Raw genomic sequence first — 20,095 nt, forward strand, 5'->3', positions numbered from 1 at the left:
GGAACTATAGGAATAAATGCTTTCTGAATTTTGAAATATGTAAATGTACTCGAAATGTATTCAGAAATAAATAATAAGGTAAATAAAATTAAAACAAAAACCATAAAGGAATTCCATTAACAGCTTTATACAAATGATTTTGAAAACATCAACAAAACAGACACTTCCCTGCAAAAAAAATAACTTAGTAAAAACAATAGGAAAAAACAGAAATTCTGTCTAGACCCAGAACCATTAAAGAAAGAATGAAAGGCTTAGTTTAAAATCTGCATCCTATCCCCTCAAATACCTCACAACAAACAAAACCAATGAAAACACCAGGCCTGGATGAATTTATAGTCAAGTTCAGTCAACATTATAAAGAACAGAAAATTCTGATCTTATACATAATCTTCCAGGTAAAGAAAACATAAGTCTCCTCAACTCATTGTGTATTTATAAGGTATTATAAGCTTAATCATAAAGCATAAATGGATCGAAGAAAGCAAAAGAATAACACAATTTCACTTATGGACAAATATGCAAAAATGCCAATAGTCTAGCAATGTATTAAAAATACATCAAGACCAAGCAAGTTGTCCTGTTCCTAGGAAACTATGATGATGCAATCAAAAGCTACTAATGTATTTCAAACTATCAAAGGAAAAAAACCTGTATGGTAATTACGACCTGAGGGAACTTCTTTAACTTGATAAACTATATTTAGCCCGGTTTCTTTTTCTTTATGGCTCATTCTTATTGTCTCTTCCCTGATGCACTGGGTGCGCCAGGAAGGCAGGGCTTGCGTGTTTATTTCACCACTATCTAGCTCATGTTGGCACACTGTAAATACGCGACGATGGACCTTTGAGCTGAGTTAAACCTTTGGGACGAGGGCGGCCTACACTATCACCTGTCTGCGTCCAGGGAGGCTTCCAAGACTACCCGCGAGCTGGAGCCTCCAGGGAGAGGCCTAACGCGTGCGTACTGGCTGCCCCAACCCCTTTCGTGGCCGGCCGAGTGGCACGGCGCCTGCGCGACCCAGAACCAGGGGCAACACGAGTGGAGTGGGAGGGGCTGCAGGAGCCTGCGGGGCAGCGGGGATATGGGCAGGGCCTGTACGGCGCCTGCTCAGTTGGCGCCGGTGGTGTAGGGCCAGCAAGGGGCGGGCCGAGGGCGGGGTCTGCGAGGGAGGCAGGGCGGGCCGGGGGAACGGCGCCGTGGGGTTGGCTGCTACCCTGAGGCCGGACTCAACGGATTCGGGCCGCGCCACCGGGCGACCTCGCCGCCCGGCCCGAGCCCGGAGCCAGCGAGCGAGCGAGGCGGCGCCGCGCGGTAAGAGCCAGGGCCCAGGCCCGTCAGTGTGCCCTGGAGAGCCAGTCCGTCTTCTCAGCGCCGCCCGCGCGGCCAGGCCGCGGCAGCCCCGCAGACCCCGGCGGGCCCGCGCCTGCGCCGTCCCCTCTTCCAGACCCCCGCAGCCCGTCTCGCGCCTGCGCCGTACCCCTTTTGGGCTCCCGGGACGACCCACTGTCTGCGCCGGGGACCGTGGGTGTGCGCGCTGCCACTGACTAGTATTGGGGCCTGGTTAGTGGTCCCCCTTAACCGCTGGTACCCTCTGAGCCGGGGCACCGGGCGCGACACTTGCATTTTTCTTAATCTGTGCCCCAGGAGGGGCCGGGGCCGCCGTCTCACCGTCTTGGTCCCATGTACCCTGCGGGAAGGCGCTGCTTGAGACCCCGAGGATGCGGGCGGCGGACCCTGGGCCTCCTGCGGGCTCAGCTTCCGCCGGGGCCCGCGCTCCCACCCAACGTCGTCCCGCTCCGCTGGGAGGTCAGCCCGAAGCAGGCGGACTGTCCTTTTTCCTTGACACCTGGTTAGTTGCATTAGATTAGATATGTTTTGCTCAGGAAAAAATGTGCATTTCCCGAAATCTGGTAATTGTTTAGTTTAAGCAGTTATGTTTAAGGTACTATAGTTCGTTCTTGGGCAGCTTCCGTGGAGGTGTCTGGAAAAAGAAGTCAGTTTCCACGTAGTTCCAGCTTGTTTACTAGACCAAATAAGAATTCCTGTCATCGTTCAAATACAGAGAACCTTGGTTTGTTGGTGCTTTTGATAATTTGCCGGCAAGTACGGCATGGCCCAGGAAAAATTCCCATAAATTCTCTGCCCTATTTTGATTACAAGGAAAAGTGTGTTGTGAAACGAGTATCTCAAGCTATGGATAATGTTTTCCTGCGTTTACAACAGATTCAAGAAACTAAAAAATGTTGCAGAGCCCAACTGCGTTTTGCTGTTACCCAGGAGGATGCATCTTGTGATGAAATCAGAGCTGTGCTCTTAAGACATCAGCAGACCTCAGCACAATACGTGCAGGTTATAAAGTAGCCACAGAAATAGAGTATTGATCTGGATAAAATTGTTGCTATAAAGAAATGGCTGACCCACGAATTTTTTTCTCTATAAAATAATGTCTCTCTCTCTAATTTAGTATGCACCAGGCAGCGTCTTTAAGACTCAGCAACTTTGGTAGCTAGAGAATGCTACCTAATTGCCTGTGCATAGTCCAGGTACCTGGGGATTTTCTTGACGTTAAAGCCATAGGAAAGCTTTATCACTGCACCTTGGTGATAAGTCCAAATATCTTGGTGTCAATCAAGGGCCGTATCATAGTGATCGGATAGTAATTACAACAGTTGTGGTTAAGGTGAAGTTTGTGTCAAAACTTCCATTTTAAAGGTGAACTTTTAGGGTGCATATCTGCAGTGCAATATGTTGTCTTGAGATGGGATTTCTCTAAAGCAGAGGTTCTCCTTATAACTGACTTGATAGAGTACATTTTGTATTTCAGATGACTCAGATGATAGTATTGTTTCAGTTCAAAATTACAATCAGGGTTGGGTTATAATCTGTAAGAGTTGTAGAGCCGTATAGTGTTTAAATCACATGGCTGCCTTGTACTTGGTGTTACGCAAACTGTCCCTCTCAGTAGAGGAGTGGTGACAGCGCGTCAGTAGGCTAGAGAAATTCTCTTGGCTTTATGGCTTTGGGCAAGTCTATATTCCTTTCTGGACCTTCATTTCCCCACGTATAAAATGTGAGGGTTGAGCATGGAGTTGGGAAGGTGCTTGAGTTGCCAGTTTTAACATTTAATGCGTCATTGCTTACAGAGTCCTTTTCAGCTAGGGGGAGTCCTCTAGATAGGGGGAGAACTGGGTCTTCTCACTCGTTCCATGGCGGTGTTTGTGGTCCCTCCTCAAGGATGGGGAGAGGAGACATAAGTTGATGAGAAAAAATTTTGGCAACTTTGTTTATAAAACTAAATTTACTCAATTAAAGGACTGTCTTTCAAAAAAATGTTTGTCATTTTCTGGTGTTAAAATTAAGCATCTTTTAGGACATCATGGTGGTAGTAAATGATGGCATATGGTGATTGTAAATGGCAAATACAAGGTTGGTTACCGTATCAGAATGAGGTATTTTCAGAAGTAAGCACTATGCTGTACACCTGAAACTAATACAAAATAATATTGAATGTAAACTGTAATTGAAAAATAATTTTTTTAATCTAAAAAATTTGAAAAGCAGTCTAGAAGCTGTTGTTTTGTTGTTAAGGAGTTTAGGAAAAAGTTCCTGAGACTTTTGCTGCTAAGAAGATTAAAATATAGATTATTTTTAAAGAGTAAATTCAAATTTGTGGTCATTAGTCACAATCCACCAGGGACCAAGAAAGCTCTGTTAAATTTGGTTGGTGTTAAAGATGTTCTTATTCTGATCATTTTTTTCCTACTGAATATAAAATGTCGGGATTTTTTAAATGCGTGCTATGCCAACAAAGTAAGTCTAGGAAATTCCTCCTGGTGGTTGGGATTGTTAGTGCTAAATAGATGAGCTGTGAAGTTAAAGAACCCCTATGGGGGTTCTCTTGTCAGCTTAGAAATCTTTTAGTATTGTGGCCTCAGTCTTTTACTGTGAAACAACATGACCATCAAGAAATCAGGCTTACAGATTGTATTTCAGATGCGCTGAGGGGGAAAAGTGGCTGTGGTCTGTTCCAAAGTGAATGGAACAGATGATCTTTTTGTTTGGTCTGCTGTTAAGAGAAGAGAAGAGTTAGAGTTATAAATCTTTTTTTTTCTTTTGTACTCACAAAGCTACAGTATATCAAAGATGTCAGACATCCATTTTAAAAGTGTCTTGAATTAAAATTAAAATCGATCATTCAGTTTCTAATTCTTCGTAATACTCGTTTCTAGATTCAGAGGACTGACTGCCTTCAGCCACCTATGAGTTCTCCATTTTCAAAGGATAACTTGGTAACCCCATAAAGGAAATTTGTCCATGAGAGAAGAGAGTGCAGATGTGTTAACAGTGTTTTTCCTGACCTTTTCCCACATCTTCGTTGTCGTTCTTTATTCTTTGGTTAAATCCGGAGGTTTGTTCCTCTATCTTTACAAAATAGTAATCTGTTCATAGTCACTCCCTCACTCACACCTCTACAATTTAAAATCCTTCAAAGACTCCCACAGTCTCATAATCAGGTCTACCAGTCTTTACCTTGGTATCCAGGACATTTCATCATTGAGCTCTGGCCTCCACTCTCATCCTTCCCCCACCTCTTTTTAGGTGCTTCATTGAGCTTTGCTGAACAACTCTTGATCCCTTGAACTCTCTCCAGTTTCCTTGTCTTCCTCTGCTAGAATGTTCTCCTCTCACTTCATCTGATTATCACCTTTGAAACTCAGCTCAGATATTACCTTGCCTGGAAGTCATCCCTTATCCTGTCTCCTGCAGACCTGTCCAGCACCCTGCTTAGTAAGGATTTGACACCCTGTTTTTCTCCTGCTCCCTCCACTGGCCAGTGACACCACAGTGCATAGCAAAGTGTGTGGCTTGAGGTAAAGTTGTTGCACCTGCTGGGTGTGGTATGTGCTGGACATGTCTGGGACCACTTTAATCCCTGCCCTTAAGGAGCTTTTCACTGCAGGTGCACTTGACTTTAGCAGCCTTGAGACACCGCCCAGTCATGCATATCAGCTTGCAAAGTCCATTTAATTGTATCTTAGTGTCTAAGTAAAATCTTATTCCTTGAAGAGGACTCTGTCTCTAACGTCGATTGTGTCATCCAGAAGCCAGGTGAGCGCTGTCCTTGTTTCCAGCTCTAGAAGCTGGAAATACTCATTTTGCTTCCCTTTTTTACCTTGTGTACCTTCCACCTTGAGGTGGTATTTTTTTCTTTTTTCATTTGATGTGTTTGGACAGTAAATGTTTGGGAGTAAGATAATAGATGTCAAGTTTTATCTATTGTGCATGTAGCCTAGGGAAAACAAAAAAGTGATAGGGGAAAAATACCTTTTCTCTTTTTTTAAAAAGTCCCATATTACACTTCTTTTCAGAAGAGCTGAGCTTACCCAGAAGGAAGTAAAAAGACCTTGGTTAAGCTCAGGAAAGAGGCATGCAAAGGAACGGGCAGCAGTGTTAAGATTTGTCAAGCGTAAAAATTAAAATTGTCCCTTTTTTCCTTTCTCCCTTTTCATCTTCTAGAGAAAAATCCCAACTCAGCCATTTTTCAGTGGCATCTCCACCAGGAATTCCCAAGGCAGTCTGCTGGGGCTGCTTTCTTCCCAGAACAGTGACAGTTGGACACTTTCTCCCAGGAGATGCTCGCTTCTCTCACTTAGGACATATGGTGTCCTGAGTCCCACTCCCTTCTTTCCCTGGAAGCGTCTCGTTGTCATGTCTTGGGTCTGCCCCACCAGTCCCAAGAATTCTTGAGCAGGAGGTATTGAATTTTCTGCTTGCCTACTTTTTTTTTTTTTTTTTAAACCTTTGGTGGGTTTGAGTCTGTCTTAAGTCTTTGGCCCCATGTTCTGGCAGCCTATGTTTTCTTGCAGACTCCACTGAATCATACAGTTGCTCAGGCTGGCTTTCTCTCCCCTGTTACAGATTACCTGCGGTTCCCTCATTTTTATTCTTTACGTTCACCTCACTGCACACTTATTCAGGTTGCCCAGTCCCCCTACTCAAGGCCTCCAGCCTTGGATATATATATTTTTTAGTCTCTTTTTTAGTATCTCCTTCTTGCCTCACACTTGGCTCCCTCCCCACCCCATACTGCATCACCAGGATCATCAACCTTTTACACCATTCTTCATCATTCATGCATTTTATTTCTTCATGTATGTATTAGCAAACATGTTTTAAAATAATAACTATTGAGATATAATTCTTACACTATAAAGTTTACCCCCTTTGAAATGTACATTTTAGTGACTTTTAGTATATTCACAAAGTTGTGCCCTGATCACTACACTCTTAATTCCAGAACCTTTTTATTTTTTTAATCACCTCAGAAAGAAACTTTCTACCCATTAGTAGTCACTTATTCTTCACTCCCTCCACCTGTGGCAATCACTAATCTGCTTTCTGCCTCTATGGATTTGCCTATTCTGTATACTTCATATGAGTGGAATCATACAGTTTTTGTGGACTTTTGTCCTGTCTTCTTTCATTTAGCATAATATTCTCAAGGTTTATGTATATTGTAGCACGTATTAGTACTTCATTTCTTGAATGGCCAAATAATAGTTCATACGTTATTTATCAGTTGATGGACATTTGTTTTTGTGTCGCCGTCCTCCGCCCCCCCCCCTACTTTTTGGCTATTAGGAATAATGCTGCTATGAACATTCCTATACAACTTTTTGTGTAGACATATGTTTTCAGTTCTCTTAGGTATATATATACCTAGGAATAGAATCATTGGGTTACAAGGTAGCTATGTTAAACTTTGAGGAATCACCAAACTGTTCTCTCAAGCTGCATGGTTTTACATTCCTACCAGCAGTGTATGAGAGTTTCAAGTTATCTACTTTCTGACCAATGTATGGGCTTTCAGGATATTCTTTTTAAATAATAGGGTCATATTTTTGACATTTCCACTTCTTGTTTTCGTTACTTAATACTTCTGGAAATTCCAGTAACACAGTTGTTATCACTCTGACTCATTGTAATTAATAGCTTCATTGTAGTATTCCATTGTATAAATAAACCATTCATTCATTCAATTCAGCAGATATTTATTAAGTAGCTGTTATGTATCAGCGACTGTTCTAGGCTCTGGAGCAACGGCATTGAACAAAAGAGACAAGACCCTCTACACTCTTATTTAGAGTTTACTTTGTACTGTGTGTGTGTATGTGGGGTGGGGGGGTAGTCAGAAAACAAGTAATATAGCATAGGGTTTTACCTGTGCAGATTGTCTGCGGTAGCTTTCTGAGTACCAAAGGCAGCAGCATACTATAGCAATGTTAGTATTAATCACCTTCCAGGCAAAAGTGAAAACATTTTCATAAAATAAAAAGTAGAAAAACAACAACTGGTTAATGTGGATATGGAGTTTTTCTGGGAGATAAACTGATGAGCCTGAAAGATAAGTGTGTATGCCCTTGATAGCAAAGTTTGCACATTTATAAATTGTATCCACATGCTGTTACTCTGGTGACAAGTGATAGACACCCTTCACCAAAAGATACATGTTTTAAGTTTCTGATGGATGCAGCTGAGAGTACTGTGAGGGGACATGGCAAAACTTCCAGTCTTTTTTTCCTGACCCTGTATGTGTTTATTATATTGCCCAGTGGATTATTGAGATTGTACCCTGCAGTAAAGCCTACTTTAAGTTATTCATGTTGACGTTTAGAGAAAATAATTTGGGTTATCTTGAGTGATTGCGCCTCTTGAAGGGCAAATTATATTGATCTGCAGCCTATTGCAGCCCAATGGGGCACCTGCACTAACACCTCTCTGTTGGCCCTAGAAGTAAAATAAGCAGTAAGATGTTTCTAGTCTTTCCTTTTTTTTTAAATTTGATTTTGAAATGAAATTAGAAATGCACTCTTTAGACACTGATGTACTCATTTGCCTATTACCCACCAGGTCAATGGCTTGTGCTTAGGCAGACCCTCCAGTCTGGGACAGAGGTCAGTCATAGCATTTATTAATCAAAAATTCACTGTGATGAATAAACTGTTATTTTGCAAAATATTTTTTTTGGCATTTTAGTTACTAATATTCCTTGCTTTTAGATTTTTTAAAAAATACAAGTTTATGTTAAAATGTTATTGCCGAAGGTCTAGTGTAGAATATCTTTCAGGATGCCCTCTAGCTGGACTGGAATTCTTCGTTACCACCTCCTACTGTAGCTTCTGATTTTTCCTCCCCCACCACATGTGATTCAGGTGGGTTAGGTTCCAAAACTTTGTAAAACTAATTTAATTCACAAGGTTTATGAAGTTTATATTAACAGTACTGTGGAGTCTAATGAGCACCTAAAGCAGCATATTTGAAAAAGCCTGCATTTCATGTGTCTCTTTCATTAAATGTGGTCCTCTCAACATATCTTGAGGTAGTTAGAACAACAATTATTTTCCTTAAACTTGTAAATGAGGAAACAAGGTTAAGATTACAGAGCCAACCAGTGGCCAAGCTTGTATCTGAGCCCAGGTTTCTGGCTAAAAGTCCTATTATGTTCTTTTCAGTGTAGCATGCTGCCTTTCAGCTAGAATGCATTTGCCAGGGTGCTCTTTAGCCTGGAGACTAGAACACCTAGGTACGGCATTGTTTCTTTTGTAATTGAAATACTTGAAGAGCTTTCATATGGAAAAGGAATAGATTTACTTTGTGTTGCTTTGGCAAGTGCTCTTGATGTGGTCCTCTTTGGGCCCAACTTGTTTGGGATTCTGTGCTTCCTGGACTTCTATGTCTATTTTGTTCCCCAAATTTGGGAAGTTTTCCTTCATTATTTTTTCATATATAAGTTTTCAATTTCTTTCTCTTCCTCTTCTCCTTCTGGTATCCCTATGATTCAGATGTTGGCATGTCTGGAGATGTCCCAGAGTCTTCTTATCTTATCCTAGTGTTTTTGAATTCTTGTTTCTTCGTTCTGTTCTGGTTGAATGTTTATTTCTTCCTTATGTTCCAAATCGTTGATTTGAATCCTGGCTTCCTTCCCTTCCCTTTTGGTTCCCTGTATATATTTATTTCACTTTCTGTAAACTTCATTTCTTCCTTTATGTTGTTGCCGTGCTCAGTGAATTCTCTGAGCGTCTTAATCACCTGTGTTTTGAACTCTGCGTCTGATAGGTTGGCTTTCTCCATTTTATTTAGTTCTTTTTCTGGGGCTTTGTTCTGTTCTTTCATTTGGGCCCTATTTCTTTGTCTCCTCAATTTGGCAGGCTCCCTATGTTTGTTTCTGTGTATTAGGTAGAACTGCCTTGACTCCCTGTAAAAGTCATCTGTCTGGATGAATGTGCCTTCTTAAACTCTTGGTTGTCAGACTTCCATACAGTTTGATTTTCTGAGAGTTCTGAGTGTTGTTTGTTTTGAGATTTAGTTGTAATTCCTTTTTGTGATTGCACAAAGAAGGGAAGCCTCCTTGTCTTATTCTTGATATTAGGGGGGGAGCATTCAGTCTTATGCCATTAAGTATGATCTTAACTGTAGATGTTTCAGAGGTACTTTTTATCAGGGTGAGTAGGATCCTTCTACTCATGTTTTAATTGTAGGATTTTTAAAAAAACAATCAGGAATGAATATCAACTCTTATCTAGTGCTTTTTCTGTATCTATTGAGATTATTATGTTTTTTCTTTTTAGTTTGTTAATGTTGTGAATTACATTAATTTTTTTATTTTAAACCAACCTTGCATTTGTGAGATAAACCCTACTTGGTTGTGATGTGTTATTCTTTTTCTAGATTGTTGGAATTAATTTGCTAAAAGCTTGCTTAGAATTTTTACATTTATTTTCATGAGACATATTGGTCTGTAGTTTTATTTTTATTTTTTGGTAATGTCTTTGTCAGGTTTTAGTGTCAGTAATGCTGGTTTTATAGAATGAGTTGGGAAGTATTCTGTTCTTAATTTTTTTTTTTTTTAAAGTGTATGTAGAATTTGTTTCATTTCCTCTTCAAATGTTTGGTAGAATTCCTTAGTGAATGCATCTGGGCCTGGAGTTTTCTTTATGAGAAAGTTTTTAACTATGAATTCAAGTTGTTTAATAAATATAGGGCTAATCAGGTTATTACTTTTTGAGTGAGTTTGATAGTGTGTCTTTCAAAGAACTTTATTTCATCTAAGTTTGTTTTACTGGCATAAAGTTGTTCATAGGACTCTTCTTTACTTTTTATAGCTGTAGAATCTGTAGTGTTGTCACTTCTCTCACTTGTGATATTGATAATTTATGTCTTCCCTTTTCTTCTTTTGTGTGGCTAGAGGTTTATCAATATTATTGATCTTCTCAAAGAACCCACTTTGGGTTTCATTGATCTCTTTCCCTTTTTTGTTTAATTGATTTTTGCTTAAATATTATTGTTTTTCTTTTGCTTCGTTTGAATTTTATTTGCTCTTTTTCTTGTTTCTTAAGGTAGAAGCCAGTGTATTGATTTGAGACCTTTGTCTTTTCTTATATAGGTCTTTAGAGTTATAAATTTTCCTTTAAGTACTACTTTAGGGACATTCTACACTTTGATACATCATCTTCATTTTGTTCAAAATACACTCTTAATTTCCCTTTATATTTCTTTGATTCATGGATTATTTAGAAGTGTGTTAGCTTCCAAGTATTTGAGAATTTCCCAGAGTTCTTTCTATTTTTTTCCAAGAGTCTCATGTCTTTCACTTTAAATCTAAAGCTGGAAATGATGCCCTGGCTGGTGTGGCTCAGTGGGTTGAGTGCCAGCCTGTGAACTGAAAGGTTGCCAGTTTGATTCCCAGTCAGGGCACATGCCTGGGTTGCAGGTCTGGTCCCTGGTTGTGGTGGGGCGTGTGAAAAGCAACTGGAGCAGCACCCTCTCTTTCTCCCTCCTTTCCCTCTCTAAAAATGAATAAATCTTAAAAAAAAAAAAAAGCTGGAGATGATTAAGCTTAGTGAGGAGGCCATATAGAAAGCTGTGATAGGCTGAAAGCTAGGCCTCTTGTGCCAGTTAGCCAAGTTGTATATGTGAAGGAAAAGTTCTTGAAGGAAATTAAAAGTGCTACTCCAGTGACTATATGAATGAATGATAAGAGCGAAACAGCCTTATGGCTGATAGGAAGGAAATCCTTAGTGGTCTGGATAGAAGATCAAACCAGCCACAACATTCCCTTAAGTCAAAACCCAGTTCAGACTCTTCAGTTCTGTGAAGGCTGAGGGAGGTGAGGACACTGCAAAAGAAAAGTCTGAAGTTAGCAGAGGTTGGGTTCATGTGGTAAGGAAATAAGCTGTCTCCATAACATAAAAGTTCATGTTAAGTGCTGATGTAGAACCTGCAACATGTTATCCAAAAGATCTGGCTGAGATAATTAATGAAGGTGGCTACACTAAACAATAGATTTTCAATGTAGGCAAAACAGCCAAGATGCTATCTAGGGCTTTCATAGCTAGAGAGAAGTCAGTGCCTAGCTTCAGTGCTTCAAAGGACAGGCTGACTCTCTTGTTAGGTGCTGATGCAGCTGGTGACTTGAAGTTGAAGCCAATGCTCATTTACCATTCCAGAAGTAATAGAATGACAAAGCCTGGATGACGGCACATCTGCTTACAACATGGTTTACTGAATATTTTAAGCACATATTTTGAGACCTACTGCTCAGAAACCAAGATTCCTTTCATAATATCACTGCTCATTGACAATATACCTTGTCACCCAAGAGCTTTGGTGAAGATATACAATAAGATTAATGTTTTCATTCCTGCTAACAACACCCATTCTGTACCCCATGGATCAAGGAGTCATTTCAATTTTCAAGTCTTATTATTTAAGAAATACATTTTGTAAGGCTATAACTGCCATAGATGGAGACTCCTTTGCTGTATCTTGGCAAAGTAAATGAAAAACCTTCTGGAAATAATTCACCATTCTAGATGCCATTAAGAACATTCATGATGCATGGGAAGTAGTCAAGATACTACCATTAAAAGGGATCTGGAAGAAGTTGATTCCAAGCCCCATGGATGACTCTTGAAGGGTTCAAGACTTCAGTGAGGAAGTAACTGCAGATGTGGAGACAGCAAGAGAAACAGAAGTGGAGCATGAAAACGTGGTTGAATTGCTGCTATACCATGATAAAGCTTTAACAGATGAGGAGTTGCTTCTTGCATTTAGTTGAAGTTTTTTATTTATTTATTTTTAGAGGTAAGGTAAGGGAGGGAGGAAGAGAGGGAGAGAAACATCAATCAGCTGCCTTTTTCATTCCCCCTAACTGGGGACTCTGCCTGTGACCCAGGCTCTGCCCTGACTGGGAATTGAACCAGCAGCCTTTCAGTTTGCAGGTTAGTGCTCAATCCACTGAACCACACTGGCTGAGGCTGAAGGCTTAGATTTTGAAGACTCCCATCTACTAAGTTGGGGATAAGCTGCTGTGATATGTGTATGGTAGTCTGTTATTTTTAACACCTGCTACTAGTAGTAACCTTTTACTGAAATTCAAAGTTTTTAACATCATGTAATATTATCCTGAAATTCTACTTTTTTGGAAATTGTACTTTAAAAAAAATTAGAATGAAGTATTAGAAAAAAACATTTATTTTCCATGTTCTATTAATACCTGATTGGTTATGTTATATTGAAATTCTGACATGAAATTGAACCTTATTGCTTGAACTCGTAATACATTACTTGTGCAATACAGACAGTCTGATCCTAAACTGATAAGAGCAGAATCAGTGTAATTGAGTTATATGGTGTATCTCAGCATTTTAATAAGGAAGTGTGGACTATGACATTTTGAACTCAGAAGGAAGCGCTCTCTGTTTTCCTCTTTTTACCTCTCACATCCTCATCCTGCCAGTAATGAGTGAATTAGAAATTCCCTGCTTTGTTACAGGATGTCTTATAACAGGCTGTGAACTCTTTTTTTAAAATAGGTGATTAACTCACTTCTCTAGAAAGAGTCTACTAAGATTTCCTTCTAACACATGTCCTTTTCAGCAGTGATTTGGGCTGTTTCCATCATGATTTTGTCTGTTTTTCTAGTGTTTGATTCCATTTCCTATATAATTTTTGAAAGTTATATTTAAGGCACTGGCCTTGCCTTGCCTTGCTTTCATATGTAAAGTATTTGCATTCTAAGTGAGGCCTGTGGGAGAAGTATACACACATTGCCCTCTGAGGTGTGCTGATAGGTGCTGGAAGAGTTATAGTCTTAAGTGCTGGGGAGCTTTATGAGTAGGGGAGACGAGGTGGGAGCATGGGTACTGGGAGAGCTTCAAGGGGACTTGAGCTGTACCTGTCCTTTGGAATTGGCTTTGAAGGAGGAGGGAGTTTCCAGTTTATGGACACTGAAGCTGAGGGAGTAATACACCAGTTGGAATGAGCTGCGTGAAACAGCAAGAGTGACAGGCACAGGGTTGCTAGTTTCATGAAAGTGAAACAGACCTGCTGCTCTAAATTTAGGCTCTTTGGAGGGGAGGCCCAGAGAGTGGTTTTGGAATTGTAGGTCAGGCTGTTTTATGAAGGACTGATTGTCAAGCAAGGGGACTCAGGTTAATATTCTTGCTGGTCGTGGCACAAGACTCCTTCCCTTCTTTTTCTGTCATGGTTCACTTCGTGTATTACTCATTCTCTACCACTGCCTTTCTTTTTCTCCCTGTTAGAGGATCTGTGTGCCAGGGCTAGGGTTGCCAGATAAAATACAGGATCCCCAATTACATTAGAATTTCAGATAAACAGTGAGTACTTTTTTAGTCTAAGTATGCCGCAAATGTTGCCTAGACAAACTGTCGTGAGGTGAGTGCTGTTGTACAGGTGCCAGAGAGGAGGGGCTGACTCCATCTAGAAGAGTCAAGGGACTAAGGGGATGGCATTCGAGCTGAGTCTTGACATGGTGCAGCGTGTTAATTGTCAGCCAAGAAGGTGGTAAGGGGCTTTCAGGGATAGGGACCTAGAGGAGCAGAAGTGTGAGTGTTTGAAAGAGCCTGGCTGGCTACCTGTGAGTGTAAAACAGGAAACAAGGTAGGGAAAGTGGGTGGGAGCCAGGTCTGAGGGCAGCCTGTTGGTCACCAAGGCACGTGGTCTGACAGGGGAGTGGCAGGGTGGGCTTTGTGCATCACAGTGTGGAGAAGCTGTGTGGTGCAGGAGGATTGAAGGCGGGGAGAACTTTAGGAGGCTTTGGTACTTACGCAGCCATACTTCCCTGATGCAGAAAGAGGCTGAGCAGGCCTGGCCGGGGTGGTGGGGACAGGGGGAAGGGACTGCTGTAAGCTGAAAACCTCCCCTTGGTTGCCAAGACACATCTCCATCATTTTGAAATATCTCTAAAGACAGAGCACCCCAGAAGCCTTCTGTAAGTCTCACTGTACAGGCCACCCCTTGAGATAAAGAAAGTTAGCCCAGGGAGTCATCGAGCTGTGGTGGAATGGTGTGGGGTTTGGAGTTACATCTCTTCTGACCCCTGCTCTAGCGTTTGCCAGCTGGTCTTCCTGCAGTGGACCTGACCATCATACCCACCTCCTCGGATAAAGGAGGATTGAATGTTTGGTTTAGAAAGATTTTCTTTGTGCCACTGGAAAGAAAATTCTAATCTAAAAATTGAAGCTTAGCCCGGGCTGGTGTGGTTCAGTTGGTTGGAGCATTGTCCTGTGGACCTCAATATTGTGGGTTCGATTCCCAGTCAGGGCACATACCCGGGTTGTGGGTTGAATCCCTGGTTGGGATGCATATGAGAAGGCAACCAATTGATGACACCACCCCCCTGCCCACTAAAAAGCAATGAAAAATTATCCTCAGGTAAGGATAAAATAAAACGTTAAGCTTATTATTTTTAAAGTATTTGTAGTGATACATTTCAATGACTAGTGAAATACAGAAGTAAATGTTTCATTTTGTAGTATTTCAGATCAGTGTTTGTTATAAATATACAAATATATCAAATAAGTGTTTTATATTAAAAATATGCTGACAGTTAATTTTATGAATACAGTATTCTGCATGTTTAAAACTGCCTGCCAAAAATCGGAGTTTAAGGCCATGGTTTGCAAAGATCCTGAATTAACGTTTTCTTTTTATAAATATTCAGAAACTTGGCTCAGGAGGGAGGGCCAGAGGAGACTCAGAATTTCTTGCAGTCTGGGATTTGAACTTTGGGAACCAATTTGTTTTGGACTATGTTTGGAAAAATCATTTGTGTACTGTAGCCAGAAATTCTTTTAGGCTGTCCTTTTCCAGCCTTGTCACTTGTCTGGAATGTTAAGTATTGTCAGTAGTTTAACGGCCTTTCAGCAGCTTGTGTTACAAAGAAAGATCTCTAGAAAGGGATCTGAAGAGATCTTGGTATAAGATTAGGTTTTTTGTTTTATTCTTTGGAAAGCAGTATGAAGAAGACTTATGGTTCTAAGTTCGAAAAATCCAGGGAGCTTCTAGTTATTTCTAAATATTTTCTTGTGTTAGATCTTGTCAAGTAATAGAGACAAACCATGCATTAGTAATAGGCTTTTCTGTGGCCAGAACCAGAGGGAATGGAGTTGTGCTTTTGAATTTTTGTTGCTGATAATTAACTCCTTTTTCCTAGCATGTTATCATAGTGATAGTTTAGAAGAAAGAGCTCAGACTTTGGGCAAGCTGCCATCCTCAGTTTCTTCCTCCTTTCCAGCCACGTAGGGCGATTATGAGAATCAAATGTGCTAATGTTGGTGCAGCGTGGGCCTTCGCCTCTGGCCAGCAGGCCGTCTCCAGGCAGCTTGCTCTGGTATTTAAACAATAGCAACATGGGCAGAGTGTCTCAACCTCCTCATTATTCCCTGACTCTCTTTCAGCCAAATTTTTGAAAAGTTCTTTATCCTTCATCTCCTACTCAATTTCTCATCCCATTCCAGTGCAGTCTGACTTGGTCTCTGTGCTTCGGCTTGAAGCTGTGTTGGCCTGGTTTGCCATCACCTCCTTATCTCTACTTTAGTTTCCCCTTGGGCATGGCTGAACAGCCCCAGGCCCCCTTCACAGAGTGTGGCCAGGCACTGGAGGTAGCTGGGAGGGAAAGGGAAATCGTGGAGGAGCTTCTTGTTACTCCTGTGACCACGAAGGTGGTCAGGGGAGTGCACACTTGGAATAAGGAGAGGACAGGTGAAGTTCCTCCCCTCTCAGGGCTGGAGGTGGAAGTGGAGGAGAGGTAGATCTAAATGCCATCTTTCCTCAGTAAGTCATTTGTGCTACTGATTTCTGAAAACAGAACTACCATATTAAATGTGCATTTTAGTTGATAATCACATCCTAATCTTTCATGCCTAAAAATCAGAAAATATAATCTTATAATAAAAATAAGTACTTAAAATTGTCAATAAGAATGAAAATGCTTTGAGCAGAAACAGACTTTTGTATGTGGATTCAGACTAAGCAGAGAATCACGCATCTGAAGGCATCTCACTTGGGCTTCTCTTGCTGTCCTGTCTCTGTTTTGTGCACCTTGAATATTGTGCACCTTGAATACATGCCTGCTGGCACATGTGCAGTTTTTTGTTTTTGTTTTTGACATGACAAGGCTCAGGCTTTTCCTCTGAGTAAGCCTTGTATCCCACTCCAAGTCTGTCTTTAAAATGTATACATTTAAATGCATTTTTCTGATTGTGTGTTAAAATTCACAATAAGGTAAAAAACATGTATATGTTAAAGAATTCAGTATAAGAACAGTTTAGTGCATTATGATTTATTTAATTTTAAGGCATATTTTATTGAATCTGTTCAATGTTTTGTTTGGTTTTTATAGTGTACATGCTTTTATCAGATTGGTTATTGATTTTGATTCATTTAGCAATATTTACATACTGATTCCAATGTAGCTAATTTGCTAAATTTCAGTTTTCCTCTGACTGTATGATTCCTTCTCCTCAGTGTTTTAAGTCTGTTCTTAGTTTACAGTTTTAACATGATCCTACATTTTAAATATGGAGTTTATGAAATAAGAGAGAAAAATGTATTTAGGTTGCTTAAATCAAACACTTTTTGGATTTTTAATGGGATATTGATAGACATAAAAATCATAACTAATAAGCAATTTCCTTTTGTTAAAAGAGTTTTGTGTAGAATTGTATTCCTGAGACCTATATCATTTTATTAACCAGTGTCATTCCTAATAAATTCAATTTGAAAAGTTTTGATTCCTGGTTCTGAGGCACAAATAGTAAAATAGAATTTTTAAAAAAATTAAATTGATTTTAAAGAGAGAGAGAAACATCGATTTGTTGTTCTGCTTATTTATGCATTCATTGGTTGGTTCTTGTATGTGCCCTGACTAGGGATCGAACCTGCAACCTTGGTGTATTGAGATGGCATTCTAACCAACTGAGCTACCCAGTCAGGGCCATAAAATAGAACTTTTGAATTCCTAAAAGAAAGATCCTAATACATCCTTCCTCACCTTATAAACCAGGCTTAGAGTTAGCATGACTTGCTCAATGTCATGCAGACATCAGGCCTCTGACCACAATCCAGGTCTCTTGATTATTGTTCAAATTTACTTCCTACCATATATTTTCAGTAGTTCGTGATATATAATTTTCAGTGGGAAAGAACCAGAAGCAAGTGTTAGTTGTTGACATCTGTGTACTGTGGTATATAATTTATTATAAGTAGTAAGTAAAAACAATCTTTAATCATGTCTTATTATATAGAGTTTCTCTTACAAAGTGTCTTTTGAGTGGCTGCTTTTATTTTTAAAAATATTAGTCATACTTGGGGCATGTAGTGTGTGTTCTATAAATTATGATAGCTTACATTCAGACCGCCTTTACTTTGGGCAGCCACCCTGCTAATCACTTTAGTTTCATTATTTTATTTAATCCTCTTAATATTCTTTTAAGGTAGGTAGTGTTATTACCAGCCCATTTTACTTTTGAAAGTGAGATTTCAGAGAGGTTAAGTAATGTCCCTGGGATACAGATACGATCAGACATGGTGGGGTAGTCTTCCAGATACTGGTTCTTTAAGTACAATGGGCCCTGGCCAGTAAGCTCAGTTGGTTGGGCATCGTCCTGTAAACCTAAAGGTCACAGGTTCAATTCCTGGTCAGGGCACATGCTTGGGGTGCAGGTTCAGTCCCCAGTCAGGCACGTGCAGGAGGCAACCGATCAGTGTTTCTCTCACATCAGTATTTTTCTCCCTCTCTCTCTCTCTCCCTTCCTCTCCCTCTAGAATCAATAAAAGAAAAAAAATTAAAAAGTTTAAGCACAATGGATTTGAAAATATGAATTAGATAACAGTTACATTTAAATAGTTTTAAATAGCAATACATTTTTTATAACAGAGGGGGGAAATGGTGACTAGAAGGAGTTCAAGGGAAAAAGTAGTGACAGCAGTCAAGATCCTGGTGTGGCAGGAGGGAGGATTGGGAGGGTTCCCATCCCAGACTGTGCCACGGCTGAAGGAGCTTCTCTGAGAGGGATGGCTTCAGAGCTCCCTCCTGGCTTCCAGGACACATTATGTTCTCCACTCAGTGTGGATCCTTCTTGATGCAATATAGTGACGGTTAAGATAAATTCTAAAGGTCCTTTTGGCATTATTTCTGAAGCTTGATTGGTATGTTTTCATGGGTGGATGGTTTGGGAGGGTGGAGTTTCTGAATCACTGCAATAAATTGCCATCCCTGATCTTGGATTGTTGCACCATTTTTCTGATATTTGAGCCCTGATGAAATTGCTTCTTCTGGAATGAGTATGCCAGGATTTTTGTTCTTTTTATCGGTTTACTTATGTTATTTTGTACAAGAGCTCTGTAAGTTAGCTTTTATCTACTCCTCTTCATAGAAAAGGAAACAGGGTTGCAAAGATACAAAGTGACTTGAGTGGTTTGCCCACGGTCACATAGTTTGTATGTTAGAGCTGGAGCTTGAACTCGGCTCTCCTGACTTTGCGGTGAGTGCTCTGCTGCTGCTCTGAGACCGGAGGGAGGTTCTGGTGGTGCAGCACTGAGCCTGGTGTTTTGTCCAGTACACGTAATATCACAGCAGTTACGTGAGTTATATATTAAACTAGAAGGTTTCGGAGTTAGAAGGCACTTTGGAAAATCCTTAGATTCCGTCCTCCTTTTGTTGTAGGTGAGAGTCCTGAGTGGGCAGGTGCTTAGACTGAAGACAGTGCTTGTTGGAGGGAGGACTAATGGATTTCACATCAAAGTCAGGATTTTAAAATATCCCAGAGGCTGAGAACTTGGGCTGAATCTCACCAAATTAAAAATTTAACAGCTATATAAATTATACAGCTATGACAGGGAGAAAAGTGCGGGTGTTTACTGTATGTAATTTCTTCAACTTTTCTGTGTGTTTGAACATTTTCGTAATAAAATATTAGGGGAAAAATAGAAAAGCAGCTTGACAGCAGTTTGTGTGATAAGTGTTAAGTAACTATAAATTCAATATGAGCCTCTGGTAGCTTCTAAAAAAGCAAGGGTCTCTTAGATTAAGAGAAGCTCAGTTGTTATTTCCAGGGTCAGCTGTTTTCCGTCTGTGCGTGAGAATCTGTGCATGTGGCAGACTAACTGTAATTATACTTAGATTTTTGATTACATGGGAAGTTGGTGCCCCGAACCTTGTGTTGTTCAGTGGTCGACTGTACTTACCTTGTTTTTTCAGTAGAAATTATTTCATTTTTCCACTAGACTGTTTTTCTACTAGCTTCCCAGAGAATCAGCATTTGGCTTGCCACTGGCACAGAGTAAGTGTTCAGTGAATGTTGAGTAAATGATTTACTTCATCACTTTTTAATAGTCATCTTGTAACTAGAAGGTTTTTTTTTTGTCAGTGATGTTGCTTATGAGATTTTCTATAAATGGCCTCCGTGATATTTTCCATTTTTAAGTATCTGTGGTTTGATTTTTAAATACTATTTTATGTACCACAGGTGGAAGGTAAAAGATGTCTTTTTATTTGTTTTCCTCAGTGGGCTTTAATTATATGATGTCTTCAACGATGTAAAAGAAACTCAAGCTTCCTGTGTGCTGTGGGTGTGTAATTAATTCCAGGCAGGGCTCTGGGAGCTGTAAATCCTGTCCTGAGGAGCCTGAGGATGGAAGCGTCCTGGTGAGAGTTCTGGCCACCCAGACTGCAGCCTTCTAAAAGCAGGGTTATTTCTATGAACGAGGGCAATTGTGTCTCTGCCCA

At 40.4% G+C, this 20,095-nt stretch overlaps 1 protein-coding gene across 1 annotated transcript in view; it reads left to right on the forward strand.

Annotated features, from left to right (window-relative positions):
* Positions 1 to 1,195: 1,195 nt before the first annotated feature.
* Positions 1,196 to 20,095, forward strand: part of SPECC1L (sperm antigen with calponin homology and coiled-coil domains 1 like) — a 121,247-nt gene continuing 102,347 nt past the window's right edge. The window contains exon 1 of the mRNA XM_090257387.1: positions 1,196 to 1,314. The gene's annotated coding sequence lies outside the window, so the exon portion shown is untranslated. The remainder of the gene's footprint in view (positions 1,315 to 20,095) is intronic.

This window comes from Furipterus horrens, unplaced genomic scaffold, assembly GCF_987537825.1.
Source record: "Furipterus horrens unplaced genomic scaffold, mFurHor1.1.pri manual_scaffold_11, whole genome shotgun sequence".
Classification (NCBI taxonomy): Eukaryota; Metazoa; Chordata; class Mammalia; order Chiroptera; family Furipteridae; genus Furipterus; species Furipterus horrens.